At 42.2% G+C, this 8,428-nt stretch overlaps 1 pseudogene; it reads right to left on the reverse strand.

Moving 5' to 3' along the window:
- LOC147459614 (uncharacterized) lies at window positions 1-2,355 on the reverse strand (annotated as a pseudogene).
- Window positions 2,356-8,428: the final 6,073 nt, after the last annotated feature.

An 8,428-nucleotide genomic window follows, 5' to 3' on the forward strand; every position in this document is an offset into this window, starting at 1 on the left:
TTATGCCATAGACCCACTAATGCACTTCTTCATCCAAGCCTTCAAGTCTTCCTTTAACGCTTGCACTTGGTCTTGCTTGAACCATGTCTTTGTCAACTGCACAAGGAATACCGTAGAGAAGAATTAGACATCAAAACAAAATAAATAATGAAATTAGTACACATGGAGAAACACTAAAATCGCAATGAAAGGTTGGAATTTGAACTCACAAATGACTTGGACCGTTTCCCATGGGCATCTTCAGTAAGACGCTTTATGTATGTCATGACGTAAAAAGCCACAGTCAATTGCATTAGGTTGTAGAGGAACTTGGAATCCCAAAAGATCCTACGAGGAAGGCAAAGAAAAACGACTATGAGGCTTATTACTAGTCATATCCGAGGACGCTCGCCATGCTCCAATTCATCTCTAGGCGTAACCATGAACTCCTTCAAGGACGGAACCGTGCAATTTGAAGCCATAAATCTAATGCCCTGCATAAAAACACACACTTTAAAGACTATCATTCCATAAATACATACTCACCTGATGTTATTTCCATAAAAAATCAGGGATTACCAATACATGAAAGGCAAATATTCTTTTGTCATCAGATGGCATGGAATTAAGGTACATGACTCCATGGTTCTCCCAAGGAAGCTTTGTTATCTTCTTGATTGCATTATTGTACAACACAAAAAGGCACCAATGATCCCTGCGAAAATAACGTTATTGATCATCATGCACAAGTTGCATTATGAAGTCCTGGTTGACAAAGGTACCTGTCCACAATTGGGAAGAACACAAAAAGATGTTTGCTGGCATCCACACCACTGAAATAGGTTTGCAGCTTCTTAGCGCTTTGGACGTCTCCGATTTCAAAAAGTCAAACCACAAACTGTCAATGAAGCACACACTATCAAGCACGTCTTGTGAGAGAGTGTTTTCCAATCACCTGTCACGATAAAACTGCAAGTTTTTTACTGAGAACGTATGACAATATCGAGGAAGAGATACAAATGCGTACATGCAAAATAATGTCATCGTCCGAGTGGAAGCCTTTTCCTTGCTTATGGAGTCCACTAGCAGTAGGTCTACATCCACGATCAATTTCTTGTGCTCTGAAATAAACTAAATACTTCCTCTAGATTCAAATCTAAAATGAGAATACAAGCCTTTAAAACCACATTAAATTTTTAGCAGTATGGAATCTTACATTGTGGACATTGATGTGTGATTGAACGCAAACCACTAACCTTCCTTCAATTGGAGCTCTCCTCCTGTAATTTTGGATGTCTCGACATCCATGTGAACAGATTTATTTGTCACCAACAACCTGAGGGGAAGAGAAGAGCTTGGCAGTGGTGCATCACTAACCAAGTGCGGAGAGGGACGTTGCACACACAAATGGAACTAACAAAAAAAAATGTGCAATCAATTCTCAAGGAAATATTAGGTGAATGACCATAAAAACGCACAATGCATGTAGAGACAAATGCACGTGGCCTATTTTGCAATTACCTTGGGAAGTGGACTCATAGAAGAGGATATGGGAGACCCTTCAAGAAAAGCCTTTTTGCCATGGATTTTCATTGGCACCAACAAAGGACCTTGTTCATCAGTGGTTTGAAGTCTCTTCTGCAATACATGAACATTCAAGAGACTTTGTACATTTTCCAGACGACAATAGGCTAGACAAACTGATATGACCCTATGCTCGTATCAGTGTTGATCTTGCGGAGCCCTCGTCAGAATCGTGCGTCTCCTCACATTTTTTGGAGTCCTTCTCACATGGACGTCTCTATTGAGTACGACTAACGTCTAAATAGAAAAGATAATATGAATTCTTAACAAAATAAAACAGATGCAAAATAATCATGGACTTACGTGCTTATCGAATCCATCTGCAATCGTTCTACAAATGTTGTTCATTCGTTCTTCACTATCACAAAGGTAAGATTCCATGGCCTCTGATACCTTGAGGTTGAGAAAATTCTCTTTGGAACCTGCATCTATTTTTCCATCTTCCTCAAGCGCATCCCAAGATCTTTTTGCTTTCTTTAACTCGCGCGCTTCTTGTGCCTTTACATTACATTTGAAATTATATTCAACATCTTCAAATCGTGCACGACATTGCTTCTCATATGTTGGTCTTCGGGACTTTGCAATGACACAACCAAAGGGACGACCTCCCTTGCGCTTTGGAATGTCACATTCTATCCCATGGACTTCGAGTAGGTGATCCATCATGTCCCCTCGTTGCAAGTAGCGTACGTGTTGAACCCAACATGCATCATCAACAAGACACATACGTGCTTTTTGCCCATCCTCAAGCACAATGTCATCAAACAATTTTGGCTCACTACTTGCAGCCATGGTGCCTAGTACACTACAACAATGCAGGCAAAGAAGGTTGCATTCGCTTTAGTGTGCATATTGGTGTGAATGGTATGCGTATTGGTGTGAATGGTGTGCCTGAAAGAGTCGGTCGTGTGTATGTTTATGCGTGCAATTATGCGCGTGTGTGAGAGAGAGGGAGAGAGTCGATTTTGCACATACATACATGTGTGTGTGTGTGTGTGTGTGTGTGTGTGTGTGTGTGTGTGATTTTGCACATACATACGGTAGGCCGCCGGATTATTCTTGTGTGTGTGTGCGCGTGAGTCAATTTTGAGAGCGAGTGAATTCCATACAATTGTGTGTGTGTGTGTGTGTGTGTGTGTGTGTGTGTGTGTGTGTGTGTGTGTGTGTGTGAGAGAGAGAGAGAGAGAGAGAGAGAGAGAGAGAGAGGAAGAGAGACAATCCATTAAAAATGTGTCAATAAGCTATGTTGAATGTCTGTATGTGTGTGTGTGTGTGTGTGTGTGTGTGTGTGTGTGTGAGAGAGAGAGAGAGAGAGAGAGAGAGAGCCGGATGGTCAATCACAGGCTTTACTATGTGTGTGTGTGTGTGTGTGTGTGTGTGTGTGTGTGAGAGAGAGACAGAGAGAGACAGAGAGAACGAGTAGCACCTGACAAATCGTGAGCACCCTACAATCCTCAGCTGGCGCGCCCCTTCTCCACGAATAGACCTCAGCGTGCATCCCCTCGCACGCCTTGTGAACTGCCAGTCAATTTGTGTGAACTACGCTTGATATCGCGTGCTGCCAAAATTGGAGGCGGCGCTCTGTTCAACAAATTGATTGCACAATTCTATTATTCTCCAAAGGATTCCCATTACACATCAACGGTGAAAATTCTCCTGGCATCTTGCAACATTGACCCCACCTCCTTTTGGAGGTGTCATTCAGTGCCGAGGCTTATCCTCCCTTCCTAGCCTCTATTTCAACCTACAAAAAGCCTATGACAGCTTAAAAAAAGCCTATGAGAATAACCTCATTCAATGTCCTTGTCTCCTAAATCACACACATTTTCAGTCTTAATCCCTTAAAATTAGGGATCCTTACAAGGCCCTTTTGGGGTTCATATTTTTCCTAATGCAGATGCCAAGTTTCCAACAAGCCTGTGTGTAGCAGCAACGCATGTGCATAGGGAATAAAGCAGAAGATTACGAGAAAGTGCTTTGGGAAATTGGGAGTATTCTTTTCCTACTTTTCCAAGGATGACAAGTGTCGAAAGCCACGACCTTCACCCATAGTGTACTAAGGCCTTTAACAGGCCAAAAAAGCGTTGGGACCACCTACTCACAAAAGGATACTTTTCTTTTTTTCTCTTTTTTTTTTTGGGCAAAATTCACAATCGTGAGTAGATTATATTAACAACCCAAAATAATTACAAATACTAAGCATGCTCGTATCGAGCCATGACATCTTTCAACAACCATCGATACATCAGACATGGGACCATTAGTTGTGGAAAGGCCAAGCCCATAATGCCCCAAATGGATATAGAGTATGAGCAAGCTATATCAAGGAAATCCTAGAGAAGTCAGAGAAGCCCCCAAAGCCCAAAACTGTAAAGGTAAGGCCACTTTTACATATCGTTTCACCGCAGTTGCCCAACAAAAAACGACATGACAAGGACACTTGTCTTGCAAAGAAAATTGAACGAACTTCACCCTTTGAGGACTTAGACCTTTAGCATGTCAAAACAAAAAAAAAAGGTTAAAAGGTTTGGGCAATTGGTGCTTGATATGGTCTAAAATTTGTTGCATGACATTTCGACAACAGGCCTATGTAGACCTTAATTTGTTTGAAGTCGTAACGTGTAAGGGCCCGGGGAGTTTGGAACTGGGAACCAAAAAGTCTTCTTTATGGCTAGAAGGAGGTGTATCCCATCTGAAACCAAAGGGGACATCTTGAAACTTGCGAGGTAGACGGTCAATTCTCCAATTTCCAAGGCTTCCTTTTCCAAAATCTAGAAACAAAGGAAAAGGAAAGGAGAATCGATTGGCAAAGAAGAGTCTATAATTTGACACTTCACCAATTCATCTATTCAGATACCACCTTTGTCAAGAATTTTGAAAGTGTGCAAGATCTTCAACGCAATGAACAATGCCAACAAAAAGCTTACGCTTGACTCCATGTGCATCAAGCTTGCAAGCTTTGAAAAGATTACTTGCACCTTCAAAAGCACACTTGCTCTTTTGGTCTTTGAAGTCCAAATCTTTTGATAACTAGCAGGCACTTTTGGCCATCCTTAGCGACATGAGATTATCATTGTTTGATTAGCATTTTATGATGGTAATTAATCCTGCTACTTTGTCCCATAAAGATTTTAAAAAAAGCATGTATCTTAAGCACCCTTTGGGAATTTGATGGCTAGAAGCCTTCACAAAAAAATAAAAAAGAAAAATCATATCTGCTTGGTTTGTGGAAGGTTTTTTTTTTTGGTTATACACGCAATTGTGAGTGGAGATGTTATATTAACTCAGAAAATAGTATACAATCAACCTCGAGAACTATATCTGTTGAGGGGAAGCACTATATCTATTGAGGGGTATCGCTTTGTAAAGTTTTGGTTTCTGCCAAACTCACAATTGTGAGTGGATGTATTAAATTCTCCAGAAAGAAATGTACAAAAAGTAACCTGAAGCTCATGTCGAGCCTTGAGGTACGCTTGATACATCAAGAAACTACAAAGCGCTACAGACAAAGGCATGCCATTACCCATGATCTCTTACACATTGTTAGCGGTCATGATGGCAACAATTGCCCGTGCCACTCGTCCAAGTTCTTTCTTTTTCTAATGGTAGTAATCACTTCCATGCTTTCTTGGATGATCTCCATGAAGCTAGCTATTGAGAGGTCATTTTTCAATACCCAATGGTTCTTGGCTTTACAAACTTGCTGAAAGTAGTAGAATCTAGCAGTTTATGAACATATTAGCAGCGCTTGGTTTTTTCTCACCTTCCCTCCTAAGAACAAATCGTTCTTGAAAAACCCTATCTTCTAGGTCTTTAGAACCCATTTGCATATCTTGCTTTCCAGTCCTCTAATCGTCGTGCACTCCTTGAATAAGGGAGAGGGGTCCTCGCTTGACGTTTTGCACCCCGAGGACCTATCTGAGCCTGAATAGCTATGGCTAGAATCTTGGTAAAGCAACAGCAGTAGCCACCATGGATTCCAAATGTTATTTTCTACTATCACCCATCTTAATCCCGGCCATTGCTTACCCCAATGCTTGTGGAGGTGTGGGAACCAATTTGTCTTTATCGTTAGAGTGTGGTAGATATCCTTGGTTTGTGGTTTATAAAAATGTCTACTCTTGGGCCATTGCCAGGCTTTTGTATGACCTCGGCTTTGTCTTACCCCCTTGGACATTTTGATGGGTGAACTCACCCCTAAAATTGTTGGAATTAGGGTTGCAGAGAAACACACACAACTTGGAGGAAACAAAGGAAGCTCAAGGCACACCAATTTAGATTGTGTTACTTAGTGTGAAATGGAAAGATAGATAGCCCTAGAGTGATGGGCGTATATACAATGCACGGGGGGAAAAAACCTCCTAAAGAGGGAAAAAATGCCCCGGAGGTCCTAGTGTGTTCACACACATCACTACCACATGTATATGGTAACAAATCCCCCCTGGAGTGATGCGGTGAACAAGAGCTGGCACATGAGTAAAGGGAAGTGCCATGCCCTCAGGACATGATCACTCCACAAAGGGTAATGCATAGTGGTAATGCACCTCAATGTGCATTGTGCGAGCATGAAAAACTGGGTTCCTCAACTCCCAATGTGCTATGATTGTCAGTTTAGATAATGTTGGTAGTGTCCTGTCCAACACCCAAATCAGCCATAAGGTGTCTGAGCCATACACGCTCAACCGTAGCTGTGAAGACTACCCGGTACTCAACCTCACAACTAGAAGTGGCCACAGTAGGTGGCTTCTTGCTCAACCATGATATATATGAACTACCAAGAATGAAACAAAAACCACTCGTGGACACTCGTGTTACCATATACATGTGGTAGTGATGTGTGTGAACACACTAGGACTGCCGGGGCATTTTTTCCCTCTTTAGGAGATTTTTTCCCCCGTGCATTGTATATACGCCCATCACTCTAGGGCTATCTATCTTTCCATTGCACACAAAGTAACACACTCTCTATTGTGTGCCTTGAGCTTCCTTCGTCTTCTCCAAGTTGTGTGTGTTTCTCTACAACCCTAATTCCAACAATTGGTATCAGAGCAGGTTGCGTCCTCCCGGGCTTAGTCGCCAGCAGCTCCAGTACACACCTGCTCACTTTCTTCGATTTCAATGAGCTTTGGCGAGCATTCGCAGGTCGACAAATACTTTGGGACTGCTCGTAGAGCTTGGTCTGCTCAGATTTTTGATTTGGGCTCATTTTGGCCTCCGTTTCCACTATAGTCTGCACAGGCTATTTCGTCATTTTGTGTAGAATTTTTGTCAGTTCCGTTTTCTGCATAACAGGTGCCTTACAGTCTTCTACGGTTTGTGCTATATAGAATGTGTTGTTCCCGCTCCGTTTCTCCTATTTTTGGGTAGTTTTCACATCATGTGCAACATTTACCATGGCTGACAACAACAACACAGATGTGTTCAAGATGTTTGCTGCTGAGGACAGGTTGGATGGGGACAATTACCCTATGTGGGCTTATATGATGCAACATGTTCTTGTGTCAAAGGGCGTCTGGAACATTGTGCAGGGAATTGATGTACGTCCTGGTTCTGAGGATGTAGGGGATGTTGCAGGTCTTGCTGCAAGGATTGCAGCTGTTAGAGTTGTTTTGCCTATGGCAAAACAAGCTCATTGGGATGTTAAGGATGCGCAGGCTCATGCATTGATTGCGTTGTCTGTGAAGTGCACCATTGTTCCTCACATCCGTTCAGCGAAATCTGCAAAACAAGCTTGGGATATTCTAGCTGGTCTTTATGCAAGTCGCAATGAGGCTAAAATTGCTTTGCTGCGTAAAGAGCTGGAATCCAAGATTATGCATGAGGAAGATGATATGGACACTTTTCTTGCTAGTGTCAAGGATATCAATGAGCAACTTATTTCTGCAGGTGAAGTCATTTCAGACGGTTCCCTTGTGCAGACTGTTCTTGATGCCTTACCAAATTCTTACCAGACTTTTGCTAGTACTTGGAGACTTATGACCCAAGGAAATCCTGAAGTTGTCAAGTTTGATGCATTATGCACATTGCTGTTGCAAGAGTCACTTTCTAGAAAAAATAGGACTAGGCAGCGTGCAGTTGAACAGGCTTTTATTGCTTCTCAAAGAAAGGGTGGTAACAGTAATGCAGCCACTTCTTATGGTTCTGCTGCGAGTGGCAAAAATTCAGTTCCTAATGCTTCTGCTGGCAGCACTTCGTCTAGCAATTCTAGTGATAAGGGCAAAAATAAGATGCGTTGCCATTATTGTAAAGCCAATGATCACTTGATCAAGTCGTGTCCTAAGTTGAAGGCCAAAGAGGCTAAGAAGAAAGAGGGTGGTTCCACTACAAATGCAGCCATTGTTGAGTCTTCTGTGCAAGGAGACTATAATGCTGATGTTGATGCAGAATGAGCTTTTAGTGCAGAGTGCACTTACAATCCTGCTGTCCATGATGCATGCTTGTCAGTTGCTGTAGATTCACATGTGTGGTATTTCGACAGTGGTGCTACAAAGCACATTACCTCACATCGTGAATTGTTTACCTCTCTCGAGTCTGTCCCTCATGGGAATTCAGTCACTTGTGCCAACAATGCCTCTTATCCAGTTCAGGGAGTTGGAAAGATTGTGCTTACTGCTGCTAATGGCATTTATTTCACACTTGTTGATGCACTTTATGTACCTGGGATCAAGAAGAATCTCTTGTCTGTATCCTCACTTGCTAGACTTGGACTTGTAGTCAAATTTGTGGATGACAGATGTACAATTCATGATCTCAGTTTTGGTGATGAAATTGTTGCATCTGGGCTTTTGTGTGGTGGGCTGTATAATCTCACTTTGTATGACAAGTGTGGAAAGAATTTTGCAAATGCTGTTGCAGATTCAAGGGC

The sequence above is a fragment of the Adiantum capillus-veneris genome, chromosome 4, assembly GCF_014529385.1.
Source record: "Adiantum capillus-veneris isolate H3 chromosome 4, ASM1452938v2, whole genome shotgun sequence".
NCBI classification, from domain to species: domain Eukaryota; kingdom Viridiplantae; phylum Streptophyta; class Polypodiopsida; order Polypodiales; family Pteridaceae; genus Adiantum; species Adiantum capillus-veneris.